We start from the raw sequence: 21,494 nt of genomic DNA, 5'->3' as shown, positions 1-21,494 counted from the left end.
ACTCTCTCCTTTATCCCCTGTGACAATTAATCCCTTTATTCTCCATATTCATCATTGTCCTTTCTCTTCATTTTGCATATTTTTATTTATTCCTGCACTGCTGCACCCTAGAAAAAGTTGTCTGTTGCCTCCCATCTCGATTATAATAGTGTGGGCCCATCTTGTTATTGTAAACCCATTCTCTTTCTCTATAATTTATCCTAGGTTTTGCTGTCATATTGCTTTTTTCATATTTATTTTTACAAAATTTCAACTTTATAATGAATCTGGAGGCAATGTTGAGTCCATGTACCTTTCTGACAGAAGAAGATAATTGCAGACTCTTGATTCAGGCTCACAGTATCTAATGATATGGCCCTAATTTACCTTTTTACTAATTTAGATTGTAGTTGTCTACAGGTAATAATGGCTTTAACACATAATGTCTTTATTTATCTCAAATACAGGGAATCTCACAGAGGGGCAATCTAGGGATAATACAGCAGCCCCAAAGCAGCAGAGAGTCAAGGGCCTTCCTTTTTTCCCACTAAATTTAGTATACAGACCTTCATTTTCATTATTAAATCCCAGGATGGGGTCTATTCTACCTCCTACTTCACATTTGTGTTTTGAGTATGAAAGAGGAAATGAAAGTGGACCTAGAGACCTTCTGCTTATATCTTTTGGCAAAAAAAAAAAAAAAAAAAAAAATGGTGTGTGACTCAGCCAGCTGCAGAGAGCCTGATGAATGGAATTTTTAGGCAAGCATGGAATAAGGGGGTAGCAAATAAAGTTTGGGCCAGATGGCCTACAGCCTCCGCTACACCACACAGTATTTTTTTTCTAGTACTATACTTTCCAGTTTCTATGTTGGTAACTATATAACAATGTGAGTAATTTTGAATTCACTGTAATCAAATATGCTGGTAAATAATTTGTCAGATAATTGCATCAAATCATTCTTAGGAAAAGCACAACCAACAGTCTGAATTTACTATTGAAAACTTGGAAAACACTGCAGTTGACTTGTTTGGAGCTGGGACAGAGACGACAAGCACAACCCTGAGATATGCTCTCCTTCTCCTGCTGAAGCACCCAGAGGTCACAGGTATGATCACAGATGAAGAGTTAATTGACTTTCAGAGAAGATGTTGGGAAGGTGTTGCTAGTGTCCTCCTTCCTGTTTCTCTTAGAGAAGCTTCATTACTTAAACTCTGCTCCCAGCTGTAATCTGTTCCAAACTAATGGTGTGATTAAAATGGGATATCTTGGCCTGGCATGGTGGCTCACACCTGTAATCCCAGCACTTTGGGAGGCTGAGGTGGGTGGATCACTTGAGGCCAGGAGTTCAAGACCAGCCTGGCCAACATAGCCAAATCCCGTCTCTAGTAAAAATGTAAAACCTAGCCAGGCATGGTGGCACGTGGCTGTAATCCCAGCTCCTCGGGAGGCTGAGGCACCCGAATCACTTGAATGCAGGTGGTGGAGGTTGTAGTGAGCCAAGATTTTGCCATTGCTCTCCAGCCTGGGCAACAGAGTGAGACTCTGTCTCAGAAGGAAAAAAAAAACAAGGAAAAAAAGGTAAAGGGGGCATGTTTACACAGTAGAGGAAGATAACTGAGACAAATGAAGACAGACAGCAGTAGCAAAAGCAATAGAGCTCTGGTCCAAGGTGGGTAGGGCATCTCTGAAAAAAAAAGATAATGATTTATGTCAGGAAGAGACAAGATAAATTGGCCTAGTATTACATGTTGGGTTTATTATGAGAAGCCCATTTTTAAATAGCAAGTATGTTTTTGAAGATAACTTTTCTCATTCTCAAAATTTCAGGTTCGAATGCTGGAGTAGGGAAACTGGAAACTCCACTTATTGAAAGATAAATGGTAATCCTAGAAATGTAGCGAGTCTGCCTGAGAAAATTCCTAGTCTGCTAAGTATTCTAAAAAGTTAGATTCATAAGGAAGGTAATTCTGTTTACTAGAAGAGGTACCTAAAGAATGTTCCATTTAGGCAGAGTTTCCATGAAATTGGTGTTGGACAAAATAAGATTTTTTTCAGGGGGTCAATAATTTTATCTTTTATGTACAACTTTACTTTAGAAATTTACTTTTAAGGACTTCTGCTTATGCTGCAGATAAGAAATATTCTTTTTTTCTCCTCTGTCAGTATCCCCCATTGACATGACAATAACCTAATTACAAATAAGAATTGGGCCTTTTTTTTGAACAGTTACTAACCTATAGAGTTCTACAAGATTTTTTGTCAACTTTCATTATAGATTAAAGGGTTCAAATACAGGTTTGTTACGTAGATAAGTTGTGTAACGCTGAGGCTTGGGGTCCCAGCTATTCCATCACACTGACAGTAAACATATTACCCAGCAGATGGTTCTTCAGCCCACATCCCTTTCCTCCCTCCCCCATCTAGTGATCCTCAGTGTCTATTGTTCCCATCTTTAAGTTCTTGTGTATTCAATGCTTACCTCCCACTTATAAGTGAGAACATGCGGTATTTGGTTTTCTGTTCTTGTATTAGATTGCTTAGGATAATGACCTCCCACTTCATCTATCGTCCTGCAAAATACATAATTTTTGTTCTTTCTTGTGGCTGCATAACATTCCGTGGTGTATGTATTAGTCTGTTCTCATGCTGTTAATAAAGACATACCTGAGACAGGGTAATTCATAAAGGAAAGAGGTTTAATGGACTCTCAATTCCACATGACTGGAAAGGCCTCACAAAAAGTCTCTGGTAGAGACTTATTCACTATCACGAGAACAGCATGGAAAAGTCCTGCCTCCGTGATTAAATTACCTCCCATTGAGTCCCTCCCATAACATGTGGGAATTATGGGAGCTACAATTCAAGATGAGATTTGAGTGGGGACACAGCCTAACCATATCAGTGTCTATTTACCACATTTTTCTCATACAATCCACTGTGGATGGGCACATAAGTTGATTCCATTTCTTTGCTATTGTGCATAGCACTACAGTGAACATATTGGGGTGTGTGTCTTTTTGATAGAATGAATATTTTTGGGACATATACTCCATAGTGGGATTGCTGGGTCAACTCGTAGTTCTATTTTAAGTTCCTTCAAAAATATCAAAACTAGTTTCCACAGTGGCTGACCTAGTTTGCATACCTACCAACAGTGTAAAAGCATTTCCATTTCTCTGCAACATCACCAGCATCTGTTGTTTTTGGACTTTTTAATATTAATAATTGCTATTCTGACTGGTGTGAGATGGTACCTCATTGTGATTTTGATTTGCATTTCTCTGTTGATTAGTGATGTTGAAGCACTTTTTCATGTTTGTTGGCTGTTTGTATGTCATCTTTTGAGAAGTACCTGTTCATGTCCTTTGCCCATTTTTAATTGATTTTTTTTGTTTTTTGCTTGTTGATTTAAGTTATTTTATTTTATTTTATTTTTATTTTTTTATAGATTTTGGATATTAGACATTTAGGTCCTTTAAGATAGGAAGAGTACAGGAGATAGTCAAGAAGACTTTAACAAATTTCTAAAACACAGAGAGCATATAGAGGATTGACAAATCTGTACAGAGGGGATAAACTTGTAACCAAAAAGTCAGAAGAGAAAAATTTATCAAGGAGGAAAAGTTAATCAGTGTCCCTTAAGTCTCTCCAATAGTAGTATTTGGAAGTTTCAAGGGTTAAAGAATGGTGGAGAATGAGGCTGAAAAAGGAGGCTTTCCCTGCCTACGTTTCCTCCACAAGCCTTTTCATCAGGTAACTGATTTCTTCCCACAAGAAGAAGGAGGCTCGCTCTCTAGAGAAACTGAGCTTAAGAAGCCCTGTACTCAGAGACACAGGGTAGTGCCAGAAAAGGCATGAGGTGTAGGCTTGAAAGGCAGATTTGGTACGGGTCTGCTCCTTCAATTAGGAGACTCTTAGCTCTTTTATTCATCTTGCTTCCTAAAATTCACCAGCTAACTTTATCCAACACAAAGGGAACTGATCTAGAGAAATGACATTTTTCTTTCACCATCTTAATGGAAAATTCTCTTCAATGTCCAGCAGAGTGAATGAAATGAAAACACATACTGCTAGACACAGGGTTATGGAATGTCAGGACATGAGAATTAAAGGGAAAACCACAAAAACTTTCAGATCTATACCAGGTTATATTGAAACAATTAAGATTCAGAATTCTCAAGAACTATTAATATTTTCTTGTATATTAATAGAAATAGGGTGTTTTCATACTTGCATGTTTGCCAAAAATTTTACCTTCTATTTTCCCTTTCTCAGAAAAATATTGGAGAATATGCTTCATTCAAATGCCTGAAACCTAGTTAGAGAAAGTCCTGAGCTCCAGCAATCAGGAAACCTCATGTAGGAGAATGAGAATGTCAGGGAGGCTGCCTAGCACCAGACCTAGAAAACAACTACTTCAGAATGGACCTGGTGGATAATTCAGAAGTGAGAGGAGACAGCAAGAACAAAAGAGATGTGACAGATTTTTGAGAGTTTCCAATAGCTCAAAAAGGAGTTTCAAACATCTGCCTGAACATTTGTCAATAATTCTAACTTGGGAAACAGAAATTACAAATTGAAATAAGGAGACATGGTTAAGCCCAGGATAGTACTAAAAATACAATTTAATCATAGCTGTCTTACCAGAGAACCATATTTGTGTAGTCAGAATGATGTAAGCAATGAATACTGATATAAAAATTGTCATCTAAATATATTCTGGAAAAAGGAGTGTTGTAAAGTGAGTGTGTCTATCTGAGGGTGTGTTCAAATATGAGGTGAAGTTGAAGATTAAAATTCTCATCTCTCATAATAAAAAATTATTAATATAATCCACAAAAAGATAAGTAAGAAATAGAAACAGAGTCTTTATTTAGAAATGGCGGATGTGGTGTTCAGAAGCTGCTGAGAATGTTGAAAATGGGTGAAAGATTTGGAAGGATGTTAGGGAATGAACAGAATACCATTGCAATTTTAGACCCCTCCCTTTACAGATGCTAAAATGCAGTCACATATATAAATCTGATGAGTATAATTTGAAATGTTTTGGCAACATGTTATTTTGATATGAAATTAATCCTTGTTTTCCAAGACAGTAATTTCATGACTAAATTATAATACTTACTTTATGTTTGCAAACATTTATTATTTTTATTTGTTGACTTCATATATACTTTTAATGTGTATGTATGTATAGATTTTCATTTTATCTTTTAAATTTTATGGAGTGCACAGTAGTGAATATATTAATATGTTTTGGGGGTACATGAGATGTGTTTTGATACAGAGTGCAATGTGAATAAGCATGTCATGGAGATGGTATATCCCTCAAACATTTATTCTTTGAGTTACAAATGATTCAATTGCATTCATCTTTAAGTTATTTTAAAATGTACAAGGAGTAAGTTATTATTGAAGCCTATAGTCACCCTGTTATTACTTTGTATTTGGATGTGTAGAGCTTTCATCACTGTATACATTTTGTTTTAGGTCTCTGGTAACCATGCTTCTATACTTTATGTTCGTTAGTTCAATTCTTTGTTTTAGATCCCACAGATAGTTGGTATGTGTCATTTCTGCTTACCTTAATTCGCGCCAACATAATGATCTCAGTTCCTTGTGTTGTTGCAAATGAGTGGATAATTCTTTTTATGACTGAATAGAACTGCGGTGTATATGTGCTACATTTTCTTTATACATTTGTCTGTTGAGTGCGCCTAAAGTTGTTTCAAGTCGCCCTTCAATGCGTGGCATGACGGGTGCGGACAGCGCTCACGGACAGGCGGCGCACGGGTATATACCCAGCAGTAGGGTTGTTGGATCATATGGTTGCTTTATTTCTAGTTATTTGAGGAATATTCAAACAGCTCTCCATACTGGTCATACTAATTTACATTCCCACCAACACTATACAAGGGTCCACTTATCTCCACATCCTCACTAGCATTTCTTATTGCCTGTCTTTGGATATCAGCCATTTTAACTGGAGTGAGATGACATCTCATTGTAGTTTTGATTTATATTTCTCTGATGATCTGTGGTGTTGACCACCTTTCTGTATGCCTCTTACCCATTTATGTGTCTTCTTTTGAGAAACATCTATTCAAATCTTTTGCCCACTTTTGGATTGGATTAGTATTTTTTTTTCTATAGAGTTGCTGGAGTTTCTTATATATTCTGGTTATTAATCTCTTGTCAGATGAATAGTTTGCAAATATTTTTCTCCATTCTGTAATTGTCTCTTCCCTTTGTTGATTGTATCTTTGGCTGTGCAGAAGCTTTTTAACTTGATATGATCCCATTTGTTCATGTTTGCTTTGAATGCCTGTGTTTGTAGGGTATTGCTCAATAAATTTTTGCCTAGACCAATGTCCTGGAGATTTTTCCTTGTGTTTTCCTATATTAGTTTCAGATTTTGAGGTCTTAGATTTAAGCCTTTAATTGATTTTGAGTTGATTTTTGTATATAGCAAGAGATATGAGTTCAGTTTCATTCTTCTGTGTAGGATATTAAATTTTCGCAGCACATTTATTCAAGAGACTGTCTTTCCCTCAGTGTACGTTCTTGGCACCTGTGTTAGTCTGTTCTCATGCTTCTAATAAAGCCAACACAAGACTGGGTAATTTATAAAGGAAAGATGTTTAATGGACTCACACTTCCACATGGCTGGGGAGGCCTCACAATCATGGCAGAAGGTGAATGAGGAGCAAAGTCACGTCTTACATGGCAGCAGGCAGAGAGCTTTGCAGGGGAACTCCCATTTATAAAACCATCAGATGTTGTGAGATTTATTCACTACCATGAGAAAAGTATGGAGGAAACCACCCCCATGATTCAATTATCCCCACCTGGCCTCACCCTTGACTTGTGGGGATTATTACAATTCAAGATGAGATTTGCTGTAAAGAGATAGCCAAACCGTATGAGCTTATCTTTATCCAAAATAAGGTGGCTGTAGGTCTGTGAGATTCTTTCTAGAATTCTGTAGGTATGGGCCAGTTAGGTCCATGTAACTCTTCACTCTGTCGGTACCATGCTGAATTAACCAAGATCTAGTACTCACTCAAGTTACTAAAGTGTGTATAAAACTACACTCTCTGTCCCCCAGTTTTAATCTGATTTGCACTAGTATAGTTATTAACTAAATTAATATTTACTTTGCAAATCACTCACTAGGCTGACCCATGAAATATCAAAACACAGCACACAATCAGTCAATGTTAGCAAACTCAGTTGAACTGAATGTTTTATTTGGGAGAAAGGGTGCAAGACTCAGAGGTTATGGGTTCCACAGCACCTGTAGATACCATGTCCTTGGTTAAGGTATTGAATTTCTGAGGCCCAGCTTCCTCATCCCTAAAATAAGAGTACTTTTACCTTAGGCAAAATAATTGAGAGAATAAAGAGGAGTATAATGGGTGTGAAAATCTATGTTAATTGTCAGAATCCCTGTAAACATGACTGATTAAACATTGTGTAACTGCATATTAATTTTTTTAATTTTAATTTTTATGGGTACATTGTAGGTACTTATATTTGTGGGGTACATTTGATGTTTTGATACAGGTATGCAATGTGTAATAATCACATCAGGGTAATTGGGGTCAAGCCAAGCATTTATCATCTTTTTGTTGTAGGTACATTCCAATTCTACTCTTTTAGTTATTTTCAAATATACAATAAATTATCGTTGATTGTAGTCACCCTACTGTGCTATCAAATACTAGATCTTATTCATTATATATAACTATATTTTTACACTCATTAACCATCCCCACTTTATCCCCCAATTTCTACTACCCTTCTCAGCCTCTGGTCATCATCATTCTACTCTCTGTCTCCACGAATTCAATTCTTTTAATTTTTAGCCCCCAGATAGGAGTGAACATGTATTTGTCTTTCTGTGCCTGGCTTATTTCATTTAACATAATATCTTCCAATTATATCCATGTTGTTGCAAATGACAGGATGTCATTCCTTTTTGACTGAGTAATATTATTTTGTGTAAATGTACCACATTTTTTATCAATTTATCTGTTGAACACACTCCAAATCTTGGACATTATGAATAGTGTTGCAATAAACATGGGAATGCAGGCATCACTTTGCTATACTGATTTTCTTTCTTTTGAGTATATGTCTAGCAGTGGGATTGCTGGATAATACAGTAGCTCTATTTTTAGTTTTTGAGGAACCTCCATACTAGGTTGCTGAAATGTTTTCCATAGAGATTGTACTAATTTACATGCCCACTAACAATATACAAGTGTTCTCCTTTATCCACATCCTTGCCAGCATCAATTGTTGCCTATCCTTTGGACAACAGCCATTTTAAGTGGGTTGAGATGATGTCTCATTGTAGTTTTGATTTGCATTTCTGTGATGATTAATGATGTTGAGTATTTTTCATATATCTGTTTGCCATTTGTATGTCTTCTTTTGAGAAATTTCTATTCAAATCTTTGGCTCATTTAAAAAACAGAATTATTAGATTTTTTTCATATTGAGTTGTCTGAGCTCCTATATTCTTGTTATTAATCCTTTGTTAGATGGATAGTATGTAAATATTTTTTCTAATTCTGTGTATTGTTGCTTCACTTTGTTGAATGTTTGCTTCACAGAATCTTTTTAAACTTGATATGATCCCATTTGTCCATTTTTGCTTTGGTTGTCTGTGCTTTTGAGATATTACTCAAGAAATCTTTGCCAAGACCAATGTCCTGGAGAGTTTCCCGGATACTTTCTTTTAGTAATTTCATAGTTTGAGGTCTTAGATTTAAGTCTTCAATTTATTTTAATTTGATTTTTGTATATGGTGAGAGATAGGGGTCTAGTTTCATTTTTTTCTGCATATAGATGTCCAGTTTCCCCAGTACCATTTATTGAAGAAAATATCCTTCCTCCAGTTTACGTTCTTGGCACTGTTGTGAAAAATGAGTTCATGGTAGGTGTGTGGATTTATTTCTGGGTTCTCCATTCTGTTTCGTTGGTCTGTGTATCTGTTTTAATGCCAGTACCATGCTGTTCTGATTACTATAGCTCTGTAGTATAATTTGAAGTCAGGTAATGTGATTCCTTCAGTTTTGTTCTTTTTGCTTTGGATAGCTTTGGCTATTCTGGGTCTTTTGTGGTTCCCTATAAATGATAGAATTTTTTTCTATTTCTGTGAAGAATGTCATTGCTGTTTTGATAGGGATTGCATTGAATATGTGGAGTGCTTAGGATAGTATGGACATTTAAAAAGTATTAATTATTCCAATCCATCAACATGGAATATCTTTCCATTTTTTGTGTACTTTTCCATTTCTTTTATCAACGTTTTATAGTTTTTATTGTAGAGATCTTTGGTTAAATTATTCCTAGATATTTTATTTTGTGTGTAACTATTGTAATGGGATTACTTCTTCTATTTATTTTTAACCAATTCATTTCACTGTTGAATTTAATTCATTTATCATTTAATCAAATCATTTAATCAAATCAATTCACTGTTGGCACATAGAAATGCTACTGATTTTTGTATGTTGATTTTGTATCCTGTAAATTTACTGAATTTGTCAGTTCTAATAGTTTTCTTGGGAAGTTTTTAGACTTTTTCAAATATGAGATTATATCTTCTGCAAACAAGAGTAATTTGACTTCTTCCTTTCCAATTTGGATGCCCTTTATCTTTCTGTTGTCTGATTGCTCCAGCTAGGACTTCCAGTACTATGTTGAATAATAGTGGTGACAGTGGGCATCTTTGTCATGTTCCAGGTCATAGAGGAAAGGCTTTCAGTTTTCCCCATTCAGTATGATACTAACCGTGGGTCTATCATACATGGCTTTTATTATGTTGAAGTATGTTCCTTCTATCCCCAGGTTTTTGAGGGCTTTTATCATGAAGTGATGTTGAAATGTATCAAATGCTTTTTCAGCATAAATTGAAATAATCATATCATTCTTATCCTTCATTCTATTGGTATGTCACATTGACTAATTTGTGTATATTAAACCATCCTTGCATCCCAGTGATAAATCCCACTTAGTCATTATGCATCATCCTTCTAATATATCATTGATTTTGGTTTGCTAGTATTTTGTTGAGGATATTTGCATCAATATTTATCAGAGATATTAGCCTGTAATTTTCTTTTGTTGTCTGGTTTTGGTGTCAGGGTAATACTGGCCTTGCAGAATGAGTTTGGAAGTATTTCCTCCTCCTCCTCCTCTGTTTTTCAGATTAGTTTAAGTAGGATTGGTATTCTTCTTCTTTAAATGTTTGATAAAATTCAGCAGTGAAGCCATTAGGTCCTGGGTTTATCTTAACTGAGATATTTTTTCTTAAGGCTTTGGTCTTGTTTCTTGTTACTAGTCTGCTCAGGTTTTGGTTTTCTTCATGGTTCAATCTTGGTAGCTTGTATGTTTCTAGAAAATTGTCAATTTCTTCTAGATTTTCCAATTTATTGGCATGTAGTTGCTCATAGTAGCCACTAATGATCCTTTGAATTTCTGCAGTATCAGTTGTAATGTCTCCTTTTTCATCTCTGATTTTATTTATTTGTATTTGCTCTCCTTTTTTCTTAATCTGGCAAAAGGTTTGTCAATTTTGTTTAACTTTTCAAAAAACAAACGTCTTGTTGCATTGATGTTTTGTATTGTTTTTAAATTTCAATTTTATTTATTTCTCCTCTGATCTTTATGATTTCTTTTTTTCTATTAATGTTGGGTTGGTTTGCTCTTGCTTTACTTATTTATTTATTTATGTTTATTATACTTTAAGCTCTAGGGTACATGTACACAACGTGCAGGCTTGTTACATATGCACACATGTGCCATGTTGGTGTGCTGCACCCATTAACTCATCATTTACGTTAGGTATATCTCCTAATGCTATTCCTCCCCCTTACCCCCTGCCTACAATAAGACTCGGTATGTGATGTTCCTCTTCCTGTGTCCAAGTGATCTCATTGTTCAATTCCCACCTTTGAGTGAGAAAATGTGGTGTTTGTTTTTCTGTTCTTGTGATAGTTTGCTGAGAATGAAGGTTTCCAGCTGCATCCATGTCTCTACAAAGGACACAAACTCATCCTTTTTATGGCTGCATAGTATTCCATGGTGTATATGTACCACATTTTCTTAATCCAGTCTGTCACTGATGAACATTTGGGTTGATTCCAAGTCTTTGCTATTGTGAATAGTGCCACAATAAACATACGTGTGCATGTGTCTTCATAGCAGCATGACTTATAATCCTTTGGGTATATCCCCAGTAACGGGATGGCTGGGTCAAATGGTATTTCTAGTTCTAGATCCTTGAGGAATCGCCACACTGTTTTCCACAATGGTTGAACTAGTTTATAGTCCCACCAACAGTGTAAAAGTGTTCCTATTTCTCCACATCCTCTCCAGCACCTGTTGTTTCCTGATTTTTTAATGATTGCCATTCTAACTGGTGTGAGATGGTATCTCATTGTGGTTTTGATTTGCATTTCTCTGATGGCCAGTGATGATGAGCATTTTTTCATGTGTCTGTTGGCTGTATGAATGTCTTCTTTTGAGAAGTGCCTGTTCATGTCCTTTGCCCACTTTTTGATGGGTTTGTTTTTTTTCTTGTAAATTTGATTGAGTTCTTTATAGGTTCTGGATATTAGCCCTTTGTCAGATGAGTAGATTGCAAACATTTTCTCCCATTCTGTAGGTTGCCTGTTCACTCTGATGGTAGTTTCTTTTGCTGTGCAGAAGCTCTTTAGTTTAATGAGATCCCATTTGTCAATTTTGGCTTTTGTTGCCATTGCTTTTGATGTTTTAGACATGAAGTCCTTGCCCACACCTGTGTCCTGAATGGTATTACCTAGCTGTTCTTCTAGGGTTTTTATGGTTTTAGGTCTAACATTTAAGTCTCTAATCCATCTTGAATTAATTTTCGTATAAGGAGTAAGGAAAGGATCCAGTTTCAGCTTTCTACTTATGGCTAGCCTATTTTCCCAGCACCATTTATTAAATAGGTAATCATTTTCCCATTTCTTCTTTTTGTCAGGTTTGTCAAAGACCAGATGGCTGTAAATGTGTGGTATTATTTCTGAGGGCTCTGTTCTGTTGCATTGGTCTATATCTCTGTTTTGGTATCAGTACCATGCTGTTTTGGTTACTGTAGTATTGTAGTATAGTTTGAAATCAGGTAGCGTGATGCCTCCAGCTTTGTTCTTTTGGTTTAGGATTGTCTTGGCAATGAGGGGTCTTTTTTGGTTCCATGTGAACATTAAAACAGTTTTTTTCCCCAATTCTGTGAAGAAACTCATTGGTAGCTTAAAGGGATGGCATTGAATCTATAAATTATCTTGGGCAGTATGGCCATTTTCACAATATTGATTCTTCCTATCCACGAGTATGGTGTGTCCTTCCATTTGTTTGTGTCCTCTTTTATTTCACTGAGCAGTGGTTTGTAGTTCTCCTGGAAGAGGTCCTTTACATCCCTTGTGAGTTGGATTCCTAGGTATTTTATTCTCTTTGAAGCTATTGTGAATGGGAGTTCATTCAAGATTTGGCTCTCTGTTTGTCTGTTACTGGTGTATAAGAATGCTTGTGATTTTTGCAAATTGATTTTGTATCCTGAGACTTTGCTGAAGTTGCTTATCAGCTTAAGGAGATTTTGGGCTGAGACAATGGGGTTTTCTAAATATACAATCTTGTCATCTGCAAAGAGGGACAATTTAACTTCTTCTTTTCCTAACTGAATACCCTTGATTTCTTTCTCTTGCCTGATTGCCCTAACCAGAACTTCCACCACTATGTTGAATAGGAGTGGTGAGAGAGGGCATCCCTGTCTTGTGCCAGTTTTCAAACAGAATGCTTCCAGTTTTTGCCCATTCAGTATGATATTGGCTGTGAGTTTGTCATAAACAGCTGTTATTATTTTGAGATATGTTCCATCAATACCGAATTTATTGATTGTTTTTAGCATGAAGGGCTGTTGAATTTTGTCAAAGGCCTTTTCTGCATCTATTGAGATAATCATGTGATTTTTGTCTTTGGTTCTGTTTATATGCTGGATTATGTTTATTGATATATGTATGTTGAACCAGCCTTGCATCCCAGGGATGAAGCCCACTTGATCATGGTGGATAAGCTTTTTGATGTGCTGCTAGAGTCATTTTGCCAGTATTTTATTGAGGATTTTTGCATTGATGTTCATCAGGGATATTGGTCTAAAATTCTCTTTTTTTGTTGTATCTCTGTCAGGCTTTGGTATCAGGATGATGTTGGCTTCATAAAATGAGTTAGGGAGAATTCCCTCTTTTTCTGTTGATTGGAATACTTTCAGAAGGAATGGTACCAGCTCCTCCTTGTACCTCTGGTAGAATTCGGCTGTGAATCCTTCTGGTCCTGGACTTTTTTTGGATGGTAGGCTATTAATTATTGCCTCAATTTCAGAACCTGCTAATGGTCTATTAAGGGATTCAACCTCTCCGTAGTTTAGTCTTGGGAGAGTGTAAATGTCCAGGAAATTATCCATTTCTTCTAGGTTTTCTAGTTTATTTGTGTAGAGGTGTTTATAGTATTCTCTGATGGTAGTTTGTATTTCTGTGGGGTTGGTGGTGATATCCCCTTTATCATTTTTTATTGCATCTATTTGATTCTTCTCTCTTTTCTTCTTTATTAGTCTTGCTAGCAGTCTATCAATTTTGTTGATCTTTTCAAAAAACCAGCTCCTGTATTCAATGATTTTTTGGAAGGTTTTTTGTCTGCTCTGATCTTAGTTATTTCTTGCCTTCTCCTAGCTTTTGAATGTGTTTGCTCTTGCTTCTCTAGTTCTTTTAATTGTGATGTTAGAGTGTCAATTTTAGATCTTCCCTGCTTTTGTGGGCATTTAGTGCTATAAATTTCCCTCTACACACTGCTTTAAATGTGTCCCAGAGATTCTGATATGTTTTATCTTTGTTCTCATTGGTTTCAAAGAACATCTTTATTTCTGCCTTCATTTTGTAGTGTACCCAGTAGTCATTCAGGAGCAGGTTTTCAGTTTCCATGTAGTTGAGTGGTTTTGATTGAGTATCTTAGTCCTGAGTTCTAGTTTGATTGCACTGTGGTCTGAGAGACAGTTTGTTGTGATTTCTGTTCTTTTACATTTGCTGATGAGTGGTTTACTTCCAACTATGTGGTCAATTTTGGAATAAGTACAATGTGGTGCTGAGAAGAATGTATATTCTGTTGATTTGCGGTGGAGAGTTCTGTAGATGTCTATTAGGTCTGCTTGCTGCAGAGTTGAGTTCAATTCCTGGATATCCTTGTTAACTTTCTGTCTCATTTATCTGCCTAATGTTGACAGTAGGGTGTTAAAGTCTCCCATTATTATTTTATGTGAGTCTGTTTTTAAGTCTCTAAGGACTTGCTTTATGAATCTGGGTGCTCCTGTATTAGGTGCTTATATATTTAGGATAGTTAGCTCTTCCTGATGAATGGATCCCTTTACCATTATGTAATGACCTTCTTTGTCTCTTTTGATCTTTGATGGTTTAAAGTCTGTTTTATCAGAGGGTAAGATTGCAACTCCTGCTTTTTTTTTGTTTTCCATTTGCTTGGTAGATCTTCCTCCATCCCTTTATTTTGAGCCTATGTGTGTCTCTGCATGTGAGATGCATCTCCTGAATACAGCAAACTGATGGGTCTTGACTCTTTATCCAATTTGCCAGTCTGTGTCTTTTAATTGGACCATTTAGTCCATTTTCATTTAAGGTTAATATTGTTATGTGTGAACTTGATCCTGTCATTATGATATTAGCTGGTTATTTTGCTCGTTAGTTGATGCAGTTTCTTCCTAGCATCAATGAACTTTAAATGTTGACATGTTTTTGCAATGGCTGGTACCTATTGTTCCTTTCCACATTTAGTGCTTCCTTCAGGACCTCTTGTAGGACAGGCCTGGTGGTGACAAAATCTCTAATTATTTGCTTGTCTGTAAAGGATTTTATTTCTCCTTCACTTATGAAACTTAATTTGGCTGGATATGAAATTCTGGGTTTAAAATTCTTTTCTTTAAGCATGTTGAATATTGGCCCCCACTGTCTTCTGACTTGGAGAGCTTCTGCCGAGAGATCTGCTGTTATTCTGATGAGCTTCCCTTTGTGGGTAACCCGACCTTTCTCTCTGGCTGCCCTTAACATTTTTTCCTTCATTTCAACTTTGGTGAATCTGACACTTATGTGTCTTAGAGTTGCTCTTCTTGAGGAGTATCTTTGTGGCATTCTCTGTATTTCCTGAATTTGAATGTTGGTCTGCCTTACTAGGTTGGGGAAGTTCTCCTGGATGATATCCTGCAGAGTGTTTTCCAACTTGGTTTCATTTTCCCCGTCACTTTCAGGCACACCAATCAGACATAGATTTGGTCTTTTCACATAATCCCATATTTCTTGGAGGCTTTGTTTATTTCTTTTTACTCTTTTTTCTCTACACTTCTCTTCTCACTTCTTTTCATTCATTTGATCTTCAATCGCTGATACTCTTTCTTCCAGTTGATTGAGTCAGTTACGAAGCTTGTGCATTTGTCATGTAGTTCTTGTGTTATGGTTTTCATCTCTATCATTTCTTTTAAGGACTTCTCTACATTGGTTAGTCTCGTTAACCATTCATCATATCTTTTTTCAAGGTTTTTAGTTTCTTTGTGTTGGGTACGTAGTTCCTCCTTTAACTCTGAGAAGTTTGATCAACTGAAGCCTTCTTCTCTCAACTCGTCAAAGTCATTCTCCATCCAGCTTTGTTCCGTTGCTGGCGATGAGCTACGTTCCTTTGGAGGGGGAGATGCACTCTGATTTTTTCAATTTCCAGCTTTTCTGCACTGCCTTTTCCCCATCTTTGTGGTTTTATCTGCCTTTGGTCTTTGACGATGGTGATGTACTGATGGAGTTTTGGTGTGTGTGTCTTTTCTGTTTGTTAGGTTTCCTTCTAACAGTCAGGATCCTCAGCTGCAGGTCTGTTGGAGTTTGTTTGAGGTCCACTTCAGACCCTGTTTGCCTGAATATCAGCAGTGGAGGCTGCAGAAGATAGAATATTGCTAACAGCGAGTGTTGCTGTCTGATTCTTGCTCTGGAAGCTTTGTCTCAGGGGTGTACCCAGCTGTGTGAGGTGTGAGGTGTCAGTCTGCACCTAGTGGGGGATGTCTCCCAGTTAGGCTACTCAGGGGTCAGGGAGCCACTTGAGCAGACAGTCTGTCCATTCCCAGATCTCAACCTCCATGCTGGGAGATCCACTGCTCGCTTCAAAGCTGTCAGACAGGGACATTTACCTCTGTCAAGGTTTCTGCTGCTTTTTGTTTAGCTATGCCCTGTCTCCAGAGGTAGAGTCTACAGAAACAGGCAGGCCTCCTTGAGCTGTGGTGGGCTCCACCCAGTTCGAGCTTCCTGGCAGCTTTTTTTTACCTACTTAAGCCTCAGCAATGGCAGGCGCCCCTCCCTTAGCCTTGCTGCTGTCTTGCAGTTAGATCTCAGACTGCTGTGCTAGCAATGAGGGAGGCTCTGTGGGTGTGGGACCCTCTGGGCCAAGTGTGGGATATAATCTCCTGGTGTGCCCTTTGCTAAGACCCTTGGTAAAGCGCAGTATTAAGGTGAGAGTTACCCGATTTTTCAGCTGTAGTGTGTCTCAATTTCCTTTGGCTAGGGAAAGGAATCCCTTCCCCCTTGTGCTTCCCAGGTGAGGTGATGCCTCACCCTGCCTCAGGTCTTGCTGGTCGGGCTGCCCCTGCAGACCAGCACCAACTGTCCGACATGCCCCAGTGAGATGAACCCGGTATCTCAGTTGAAAATGCAGAAATCACCTGTCTTCTGTGTCACTCACGCTGGGAGTTGGAGGCTGGAGCTGTTCCTATTCAGCCATCTTGGGCGTGCCCCCTACTTATTTTTTAAGACGCATTATTAGATTTCTTTTCTGAAGTTTTTTCCTGTTTGTGATGCAAGCAGTTATAGCTGTGGACTCCCTCTTTGTACTCCTTTTGCTGCATTCCATAGGTTTTTGTATGTTATGTGTCCATTTTTTTTCACGAATTTTTTCAATTTCCTTCTTAATTCTTTATTGACCTGCTGGTCTTTCAGGAATGTGTTGTTTAATTTCCATGTATTTGTATAGTTTCCAAATTTTCTTGTTATTAATTTCTAGGTTTTTTATTTTTTATTCATTTTTTTTTCTTTTTGAGATGGAGTTTTGCTCTTGTTGCCCAGGCTGGAGTGCAATGGCACGATCTTGGCTCACCACAACCTGTGCCTCCTGAGTTCAAGTGATTCTCCTGCCTCAGCCTCCCATGTAGCTGGGATTATGGGCATGCACTACCACCCCTGCCTAATTTTTTTATTTTTAGTAACGATTGAGTTTCTTCCTGTTGGTTGGACTGGACACAAACTCCCGACCTCAGTTGATCTGCTCACCTCAGCCTCCCAAAGTGCTGGGGTTACAGGCATGAGACACTGCACCTGGCCAATTTCTAGTTTTATTCCATTGTAGTCAGAGAAGATGCTTGATATTATTTCAATTTTTTTGTGTGTGTATGAGAGGGAAACATTACGTTTCTTCCTATCTAGGACATGGAGCTGGTGCAGCCCACTTGCCCTTTACAGAGACATCAATGAATCTTACCAGGAGCTCCTCTCAGCCATACTCATCAAACCCCATGCTTATGCTCATCACTGGGGTATTTATGGGCAAGCCAGCTTTGTCCAGCTGTGGCTCTGCATCCCCAGAGAACACGAAGCTCAGGGAACTGGGTACTCCAATGTCCAGCCTATCACTTGAAACAACAGAGAACATCTCACAGTAAACAAAGATCCACTACATACCCATCTGCTTGTACCACAGCTGGTTCTTACCTGTAAGTGCCATCTACTTGTTTGTAAGTTGAATCAGATAGTTTAATATAAAATCTGTTGACAAAGGGCATAGGGCTGTAGAAGAAAAGCCAAAAGACCTTACCCAATATACTCTACAGTCACACCCTATAGGAAGGGAGAGAAGGATAAAGGAAAAGAAAAAAAATAAGAAAAGAAAAAATTCTATCCACAGAAAAATAATTTCAAGATCTAGTGAACATTGGCAGCCTCTCCATTAAGGAGAAGTTTCCATGATAAGAATTCTGACACTGTGCAAATGTATCTGAACTATTCTAGGCCATACTCTGTAATGGTTGCATTGACTAGCTCACCATAATGCTGATACTCTATGCTAAATGTTGTTATTCAGATATGTTTTTATTAAGGATAGAGAAAGATAGATTTGTGTATCATAGATTCAAAGGCATTTCTTGACAAAATCTGCATGTTCTCACAATAAAACTAGCATTATTATTCTGCTGAGATCAAGTTTATTAGACCTTCCTTCTTTTATGCATAATGCAGGTCAGAAGTTAAAGAAAAATATAGTTCCAGGAGGCCCTGCTGGTTACAATCGAAAGACGTATCAAGAGACTAGACCAAGGACAAAGGGGAAGAAGGTCAGGGTTTGAAGACTAGTCTTTTGAACTAGCCCAGTGTGAGAGTTATTTGAGGATTGGATTTGAAAGTGAGAAACTGTTCAGGAGCAGCTTCAACCTGTAGGGAAATATTCAGAGGATCAGCCAAAGGGAGGAATGGACATTAAATGTTAGAATTCTTATATCCACATTGGTGTTCCTTGTTTTTTTTTTTTTTTTTTTTTTTTTGAGACAAAGTCTTGCTCTGCCACCCAGGCTGGAGTACAGTGGTGGGATCTCGGCTCTCTGCAACCTCCGCCTCCCAGGTTCAAGTGATTCTCCTGCCTCAGCCTCCTGAGTAGCTGGGATTACAGGTGCATGCCACCACGCCTGGCTAATTTTTTGTATTTTTAGTACAGACAGGTTTTCACCGTGTTAGCTAGGATGGTCTCGATCTCCTGACCTCGTGATCTACCCGCCTCAGCCTCCCAAAGTGCTGGGATTACAGGTGTGAGCCACTGCACCTGGCCTGGTGTTACTTTAAAGTGTCATTACTTTATCTCTAAAGAATCAGATTACTTTTATTACTTCATGTTTCCAACTTATAATGATGTAATGAAGTATAAATATATGCTTTCATATTGCTTCTCATGTGTCCTGTCATGCTTCTCTCTTCAAACATGAACAAAATTTCTTTTCTCTCTCTTTTTTTTTTTTTTTTGAGATGGAGTCTTGCTTTTGTTGCCCAGGCTGCAGTGCAATGGCATGATCTTGGCTCACTGCAATCTCCACCTCCAGGGTTCAAGTGATTCTCCTGCTTCAGCCTTCCAAGTAGCTGGGATTACAGATGCCCACCACCACACCAGGCTAATTTTTGATATTTTTAGTAGAGACAGGGTTTCACCATGTTGACCAGACTAGTGTTGAACTCCTAACCTCAAGTGATCCACCCACCCCGGCCTCCCAAAGTGCTGGGATTACGGGTGTGAGCCACCACGCTTGGCTGGACAAAATTTCTAAGAAGAATTACCAGGATTTAATCTTTCTCAGCTTCTCCTATATTATTTAACTTTTAACCTAAGTGGGATGATAATTTTATGCTATGGTCCTAATATAATTAGCCTCAGATCATCTCCAAAGCACAGACAGTTAAGTATCTTATGTTAAATTATATTCACCACTCTCCTGTCTTCTATTTGGAATGTAAGAAATAAGAAGTAACGTAATTCGTAATGCTTCTCACAGCTCATCTCCCAGAAGAAGCTACTTACACTTTGGAATACATTTTAAAGATAATATGTGGGTACAGGTGTACATATACATCTATATATGTATGTGTACATTATGTGTGTATATATATAATATATATACATTTATATATAATATATATATTTATATATAATATATAATATATATACATTTATATATAATATATAATATATATACATTTATATAGGTATATATAATATATACATTTATATAGGTATATATATCTTATGCAAACATACATATAGGGTTAAATGTTTACAATATTGGGCTTATATCACACATCTTGTATTAAAACTTGCTATTTTCCTATCAAGTAATATGCCAGCAAATCCTCTAAGGTGATAGAAACATAGGCGAAAGATTCAGAGAGATAACAGAGGAGAAAGTGGAAATGGGTATTACATTAATGGGAAGATCAAATGGAAATTACACATTATACCTTTTAAACCTTCTTCATTGGGAAATGAAAATGTATTAATGTCATGTTAGTAGAGGTGTTAGCAAACACCCCTAGGTGAGATACATCAAGGAGTTTTCAAGTCTGTTTTCTCCTGGAGACTGTAGTGAATAATCTGTTTTCCTGCCTATTTCAGCTCCTAAAGGCTGCCTGCATTCCTCAGCTCATGAACTCTTCCCTCTTTCACTCCAAACACTTGCTTCTGTTGTCACATCTCCTACTCTTACTACTGACTCTTATTCTCACATCTCCCTTACATTAGAAATGCAAAATGCTTTTTCCCTGGTGCCACAAAGAAATAACACTCAAACATAAATTTAATTTTCTCAAGGCAATTTTTACTTTCTGCAGAAAGAGTGCCTCTTGCAGATGGAACAATGTCAAGAGCACCCCTGGACAGAAGAGGGAAAGTGGTTTTTATTCCTGATGCAGGTAGCCTCCACTGTGTGTCATTCACCTATTGGCTAGGGTTGGACTGCACAGCCTAAGCTAATTCAAAATGGCTATTTTAAAAAAGAGCTAGAGTATAAGCTGGAGTCGTGAGGCATGGAGTTTGGCAGGTAGCACAGTTACAGAACTGGTGGCTCAGGGTGAGTCAGGATGGAGCAGGTGACCAGGGGTGACTCATGTCAAAGCAGGTGACCAGGGGAACAGATGTGAACTACTGATTAGGACAGGTGGGAAAGTTGTTTACTGAAATTAGGAGCAAGGGGGTGAAGGGAACCAGGAATTAAACTTTAAAATGGAGAATCAAAGAGTAATAGAGCTGAACATACTGACATACTGATTCTTTGAAGAGAAACTTGGGGTTCACAATATTTAACAATCCCTCATTTTGAACTTTTACAGTTCTTTCTCTTCAAACTTCCTTAACATGTCTTGGCTTGGTTGTTCTGCTTGATTCTCTAAAAGAAAAAGCTTCTCTGAATAAGGTGGAGGAGAATTAAGGGAGGTTTTAGTAAGTGCTGCCTGTATGCATCTGTGCATCAGCCCACGGATGCATGGTATGACACAACACCCAACAGGAATGAATACGCCTACTATGGCTGTGAGAGAAGTAAGAATTGAGGCTATGAATTTTTTTTTTTTTTCCATTTACTGAATGATTTTTCTAGCCACCTTTTAAAGGGGTCATTTACCCCTGAGTTTTTGGCTAACTCATTGGACAGAACAGTTAGACCTTGCAATGTATTTGTTATACTTCCATCAGGGGCAGTATTGTTTGGGATGAAGGTACAACATTGAGTTTTAATCATGATACAAACTCCACCTCTTTCTGCTGATATAATGTCTAAGGCTATTCTATTTTCCCAAGCCATCTCGCTAGTAACCCCTAACTGCTCTGCTGTTTCTTTAGCAGCATCTCTAGTGTAGTTA

At 37.6% G+C, this 21,494-nt stretch overlaps 1 protein-coding gene across 1 annotated transcript in view; it reads left to right on the top strand.

Moving 5' to 3' along the window:
* The first annotated feature begins 1,024 nt into the window (after positions 1-1,024).
* The window catches only part of LOC101012978 (cytochrome P450 2C9-like), a 104,784-nt gene continuing 84,314 nt past the window's right edge, over positions 1,025-21,494 (top strand). The window contains exon 1 of the mRNA XM_031652617.1: positions 1,025-1,087. The gene's annotated coding sequence lies outside the window, so the exon portion shown is untranslated. The remainder of the gene's footprint in view (positions 1,088-21,494) is intronic.

Source organism: Papio anubis, chromosome 11 (assembly GCF_008728515.1).
Source record: "Papio anubis isolate 15944 chromosome 11, Panubis1.0, whole genome shotgun sequence".
Classification (NCBI taxonomy): Eukaryota; Metazoa; Chordata; class Mammalia; order Primates; family Cercopithecidae; genus Papio; species Papio anubis.
Note: the sequence above shows the minus strand (reverse complement) of the source record. Positions and strands in the feature narration are given on the sequence as shown.